This window comes from Corvus brachyrhynchos, unplaced genomic scaffold (genome assembly GCF_000691975.1).
Source record: "Corvus brachyrhynchos isolate BGI_N302 unplaced genomic scaffold, ASM69197v1 scaffold32, whole genome shotgun sequence".
In the NCBI taxonomy this organism is placed as follows: Eukaryota; Metazoa; Chordata; class Aves; order Passeriformes; family Corvidae; genus Corvus; species Corvus brachyrhynchos.
In genome coordinates this window covers 4982056-4988921 of record NW_008237919.1, presented here as the reverse complement: position 1 = coordinate 4988921, position 6866 = coordinate 4982056, and positions in this window count along the sequence as shown.

Genomic DNA, 6866 nt, shown 5'->3' with positions numbered 1-6866 from the left:
GGTTTGGCCTGACATTTTGCCAATATGATTCTCAAGGAGATAAATTTGGATGAAAACCTTCAGATTTTGGACCAGTTAGGCACGCTGAATTGAATCAAATGAGCAATGAGCACAGAGAAGTATAGGCATTCAGACACTTGTAGAAATACCCCATTTTCATCTTTGTTACTTTTCCAAGGGATACTTTTCATATCTGCAATAATTCTGCACTTTTGGACTTCAAAATTAAGCTATAGAGAGAAAATGATTGTGCAGAGAAAAATCAAGAGCCAACTCTGTGTTTATATTAGTTTTGATTATGAAATGGCACAGCAGTCTACTGCACTGTGGAAGTTACCAAAACTAAAAAAAGTTTTTGGAAGCTTTTTCTGCACTGAAGATGAAGATGTTTTAAAAAATTTTGCTTATACAGTTTCTCTATACTTTTTGAAACGTTTTGAAAGGCTTCACACAGGCTATCAACCATCTATTTGGCCACATTATATACACCCAAGAAGGATGACAGGCAATTTAGTAAATTAATGGTGATTGGGTTCATTTTGCGGTATTTACTTTCATTGAGACCATCATAATGCTGTACAGCATTAGGTGTAATTCCCTGTGTAAGGTACCAGTCCCTTAGTACTCAATTTGTTTACCTGTTCTTATTTGTAGACATTTAGTGAAAATAAGAACAGTAAAAAACCAGCAATATCCTTTGCCATCCCAGTGAACATAAAAATTAATAATCTCTGTGTCTGTATTCAACCTGACACTGCGAGCAGTGCAAATATGGTACAAAGTCTATCTTTACATTTATTTGCAAATGCGTATAGATATGCTTCATATAAATTAATCCTCTATTTCATTATAAGGAAGGAATTATGTCTGTGGTCAAAAGGGTGGGGTACTGTTAATCTGATTTAGCACAGCATGGGAAAAATTAATTGAAAGTCAGAACTGCATAGTGTTTATTATAAAGTAATTTCACACCAGCTCAGGATTAGCATGGTAACAGGTGACAATAGGTCATTACTATGTTAATTGAAAGACAGCATGCTTTTATAAAAAAGAAAAAAAAAGGAAAAAAGGAAAAAGGGATAGAGCTGAAATGAAAAGGAAAAAATATTAAAATGCAGTATTTTATCTAGGATTGGGCTGTAGTTCTATGGGACATGTTCTAGGGAGAAGATAACTTCTGAAAAGAATTCATTGGCTTTTGGTGATAACCTTGCATTGTTCACTGTGCCATGAAGCACGGCAGATGCTCGTGCATATCTCCTGCATGACTTAAGCTGGCCACCTCTCCTTCCACAAGAACAGGCTGCATCTCCCAATCGGTGGCCTGACATTTTCAGCTTGCTGACACTGCTCACTGGCACAGGCATGTGGAGGCGAAGGCGGGCACAGGGAAGCAGGGCCCATCTACCTACCTGGCTTGCCCAAAGGAAGTGTGGGTCCAAACAAAGTCACGGGGAAATACGAGATTTTGCAACAGTGTTTAGCAGAAGAAAAGACTCTGGTTTTGTTACTTGAAGAGAGGGTTAATAAAATAAAAAGGCTTTCAAACCACCAATGGAAAATTGCCTGTCACTTTGATAGCACGCTGAAGCATGAAGCCAGGGCAAGCTCATCCTTCCACTTGAGCTGCAATGCCATTATCCCAGCTCTGAATGGGGATGGGCTGCAGTGCTCGGCTGCTCTCCTATTGTGCAGTGTGACAGACGCCCATGTGTAGGCATTTCCCATTACGCGCTGCGACCTGAGTAAGCAGTCCTGAGCTGCCAGCTTTAGCCTGTCGAAAGAAATCAGGAACCTATTTTTCCCCTTTTATTTGCATAATAGAAAAAGGTGTTAAATCAATTTTGGCGGCAGAAGATCATTCTGCAGGTTCTCCAGTTGACAGAATACAAAGGGCACAATATGCACTTGTGCCGAGGTGAGCAAGACAGAAAAGAGCTCTGTATTAACCGCAGTCACTACAAAAGGACCTTTGCTAATGGCGTGTTATAATTTAAAAAAGGATCCTTTCTGAAACCAAAAAAATACACCAGTGTAATGAAGTTAGCTCTTGTTCAAAGTAAATGGAAATTCAGAAGCACAGTGGGACCTTAAAATGGGAAATTCTGATTTTATTTCCTGGAAGAATTTAACCGGATACCCTCATGCAGCCTGATAGATGAGCTGATGAGGAATGTGACCTTTCTGCTCACCCTACTTCAGAAAAGTTTGCAATTCAGTCTGATGCAATCTGTTGTAATATGTTAATTTCAACGGAGTTCTGCCACAAATACTAAGGGTGATCCCTGAGACCTTTACATCCCAGAATACAATCTGTCCAGACGTCATTCTCACCCCAAAACATGCTGATTAAGGTGCCTACTTGTCAAAAGAAAGGAAAGTGTAAATGTTCTTTGATTACTTACTACAGAGGAAAGAGCTCAGACAGAAGATGTTGCCCTTACATTCAGTGCACAATACAGTGTGATGTGGTCTGCTGAGTTTGAGAGCAAAAGAGTAGAGCTGCTCTTGGTCAGGTCAAACACCATCATCTGAAAATCTAAACTACTGCAGAGCTAGGGTAATAATGCAATACAAGTAACCCTGCAGGTAGAAGGGGTACTTGTATACTCCTCCTCAGCCACACAAAAAAAGCAATATAATAGAAATATTTGCTCAACTCCAGCACGAAAATCTCTCAGGATAATTAGGGCAAAACATGGCCTCAAGTCTGACTATGCCCAGGAGCAATGATTTTCCCCATGATTAGACCGAGTAGTAAAGTGGAAAAGTAAGTGATCAGGCTCACCTCTACAAATACAACATTTCAAAAAATATATTAGGCCTGGTGGTTTCTTTTGTGGCCATGGTCTAATTATTGCTCAATAGAAGCATACAATTACTATTATTTTTAATGGTTTGTCATGTCTTTGCATCTCAGTCACAGTAAGTCAAAATCCCGACTCAGGCATTTGCAATAGGCACCTCTGCTCTGATGCTGTTCCTCCTCTGCAGCCAAGATGAATCATAAGTAGCAGTGCTGCTCCCTGCTCATCCTGCTGCCCCAGCTCAGCACCTCGAGGCCAAGCTGAGCCACCCACTGCCAGGGTCTTCCCCTGCGGACTGCCAGAAAGTCACAACCAGCATGTCCCCTCCCCTTGGGCTTGCTGTTGTGACCGTGGCTTTCTGGCAGCATGCAGGAAACAAGCAATTGCTACAGGCAAGAGTAGAGCCAAGGGACTTTGAGACTACAATGACACCGCTGCTGCTGCTGCTGCTTCAAAGTGCCACTGATTCCCTTTCTGACATGTTCTTTTTGCTCTCCATTTAGTTAAAACAAAGCTAAACAAAAAAGAAATAAGAAAACAGCCAAACTCTCAAGCAAGAAAGAGAGGGGCAGGAAGTGCGTGTTATAAATCTGCTGGCAAAACTGAGTAGACAAAATAGGAAAAACCTGTGTATGAAGCTGGAGCAAATGTAATCTCAAAATGTTTCTAAAAGTAATTTTCCCCTATTCGTTTGTTCTTGGCTGTCTCTGCTGTTTACTCTATTGTTCTGTGATCTTTAGAAATAACAGTTCCATTTAAACTTTGTGCAGAAAAGGTTCTGTCTTCTCACCTTTCTGTACAGCTCAAGGATAGCTTACACAGCTGTGTTATGGCTTTGCCCTTTCCAGATGAGGAATATGTTGATTTGGTTTCTGCTCATTAACTCTCTAAGGAATCCCTTCCAGCTTAGCTGTCTGCAAGGCCAGAATCACCCATACTTCAGGACGAGGGCTTTTTTAATCTTTAAACTTCTGAACGGGTGTCCCAATAGGCACAGCCATGGCAAGGAAGCCCAATGAGCTGCAGGATGTCCTTCACTGGAAATGAGCTTCCTCTCTAGGGATAATGGAATTTAGTGTGTTGCGTTTGGTGCTCTGGGATTCATAAAGGTTATCAGTAAGGCATTTATAATAAAAGTTCTTCCTGCCTTTCGTGGCATGCATGGGGAAGATGGGAGTGTTATCACTCTGACATTTCTGTCAGAAGTGGTATTTGAACCACTGGATGATTCTGACAAATGCCACTGCCGTCATCTGCTGCTCAGTTTTAATTATATCTGACTGAGTCTTTCAATGGCAGCAAGCAGAAAACTTAATTAGTTGGTTTAAAGGCTGATCTTCAGAGTCTGAAGAATCCAAACAGCTTTGCAGCATTTATGCAGGGAGACTGCCATTTTCAGTCTGATGATGCAAGTCAGAAGAATTAATGGTCCCACTCACAGGAAGGAAAAACAGAGAAAGACTTACAAGGATATACATCTACCAACCCCCACCGTTTTTGTACATGACATATCAGTGAGGAAACCTCATGTCTAAGAAACTGCTGTGCTGGCTCACAGGTGGGTCTCAGACAAATGGTAGCAGAATGCAGGCAAAAGATTGGGTGCTCATGGGAACATACAGCAAATGAACATCTGTTACCTTAAACAGAATGTATATGTTTATTCTGCAGCGGACTGCAAGCACTGCACTATTTGGGAAGACTCTAAAAGGCTGGCATTTTCTCATACACCAGTGCACTGTTCAAACAAGCTGCTTGAAAGGAGATTGCATTAACAATTTATACTAACTCTGTGTTTGCTTTCACAGTGTTAATATGATTCTATTTCTCAACTATACCCTGGAAAAACAAGCATTAGTAAGATGCAACGTCTAACTGCTAATATGATGCAATTAGAAGTTAACATTACATTCATATCCTGGTTGCTGGTTGCCTGTGGGGAAAAACCTCAACAATTGAAAATACATTGTTTTGTTCCAGAAATCCCAGGGCTGTGGGTTTGGGCACCGCCATGTAGATGTGGGCTGATGGGCTTTGCTTCTTTGTGAGAACACATCCTCTGGAATGGTGCTGCTGGTGTCCTTTAGGATATTGCCAAATTTCACCATTTGCAGGGAATGGGCTGGATTTTATACAAAAAATGTGCCAAGAACTCTGTGTGAGCTGCAGTCAGGAAGCAAGCACTTGATGACTTATACAGCCCACATGACTGATCAGCTGTCATTGTCCTTCCCTGCATTCAAAAGCTTTGTGCTTGTAATTTAGTTGACCACAGAATCACAGAATCACTGAGGCTGGAATGCACATCTGGAGATCTCCTCATCCAACACCCTTCTCAAAGCAGGGTCAGTGAGAGAGAGTAGTTTGATCAGGAATGCATGTGTTCAATCAGGTTTTGAATATCTCCAAGGCTGGAGACTCTCCAGCCTCTCTGGACAACGTGTGACAATGTTTGCCCACGCACATCAAAGAAAAGCTTTTTTTTCTTTAATGAGATTTCTCTGTATTTCAGTTTTTGGTCACTGCCTCTTATTCTTTTGCTGATCCCCACTGAGAGCATTCTGACTCCATTGTCCTTGTCTTTCTTCCCTCATCAAGTATTTATACACATTGATTAGATCCTCCTGAGACTTCTCTTCCCAGGCTGAATTGACAAAGCTGTCTCAACCTGTCCTTTGTTGACAGGTGCTCCAGTCCCTTAATCATGTGTATGGATCTTAACTAGACCCAGCCTAGCATATCCATGTATGTCCTGTGGGGGAGCACAGGACTGGATACAGCACTCTCCACTGATGTGGACAGGGCATATTTCTGGCTCATGTTCAACTTAATGAACACCAGGAACCCCAGGAACTTTTCAGCAAAGCTGTTACCTAGACAGCTGGCCTCCAGCTCTGGTGCATAGGATTAGTCCTTCCCAGGCTCAGGGCTTGGCATTTCCCTTTGCCGACCTTCAGGAGATGCCTGTTGGTGCATCTCTCTAACCTGTCCAGGTCCCTCTGGGTGGCAACACAAGCACCTGGTGTGTCAGCAACTCTTTCCATTTTTGTATAATTTCAAACTTGCTGAGGGTGTACTCTGCCACATTGGCCAGGTCACGAATGAAGAGTTAAGCAGAGGAGGCAGGGGGGAACTGACTAAGGAAACTTTTTGGCTTTTATCACTATATTCTCAAAAGTCACAAATCTATTTGAGCTCACCCTGCCTGGATGCTGACTGCTGCTCTGTTGAACGCCAATCCACTGGACCCACACAGGTCCGTGAACCCATAGGTGTATGACAGGTGACAAAAAGTGTACAGTCAGTTTCGTTGGTCTCCTTCTGCAAGCAGAGGGGACTTTTTGTCCACCTCTCTTCTGCACTATCAATGGGATAATGAGAATATCCTCCTGTTGTGAGGGATGCTTCTCCTCTCCTCTTTCATGGATTATTGTGTCCTTGGTGACTCACCCGTCAAGATAAGTATAAATAAACACAATTACATACCTCCCTGTAACATTTTACTGGAGTTTAGTTAAAGAAGCTCATTTTGCCTTGGACAGTGCTTTTGCCAATGGGCATAAAGAAGTGTATTTATAGGTTATGTGATATGTATTGTTTATCTTTGACATTTTATATCTTAACATTTTCCAGCAAAAAACTGCTGCAGTTAGAGTAGGTCCCACTGTGGCGTGGGAAGAGCTCCTGTGGATGTGAGTCTGTGCAGGGGGCTGTGAGTACTGTTGCTTCTGTACAAATACAACCTCCTGCAAACTGGTGCTTTGGTGCTAAGCTGTGCATGCCAACTATGTGGTAGAGGATACAAGAAATCACTTTATGCTTAAGTGCTGAAATTACCTCTTCCATCTTCCATCTGCAAAACACTGCACTTTCTACTCCTTCTCATTCTTCTTACTCCTCATGCCCCGACCTTAGTGGTTCACAGAAGGTTTTCCCTGCCTCTGCATGTTTGCCATACATTAAAAGCTCTTAGGTCATGTTCATAAAATGTTTCGTATTTCAACTCTCTTTCATTGCCATGTTCACAACTGAACACCTCTGTGCTGTGGCATCCTGCTG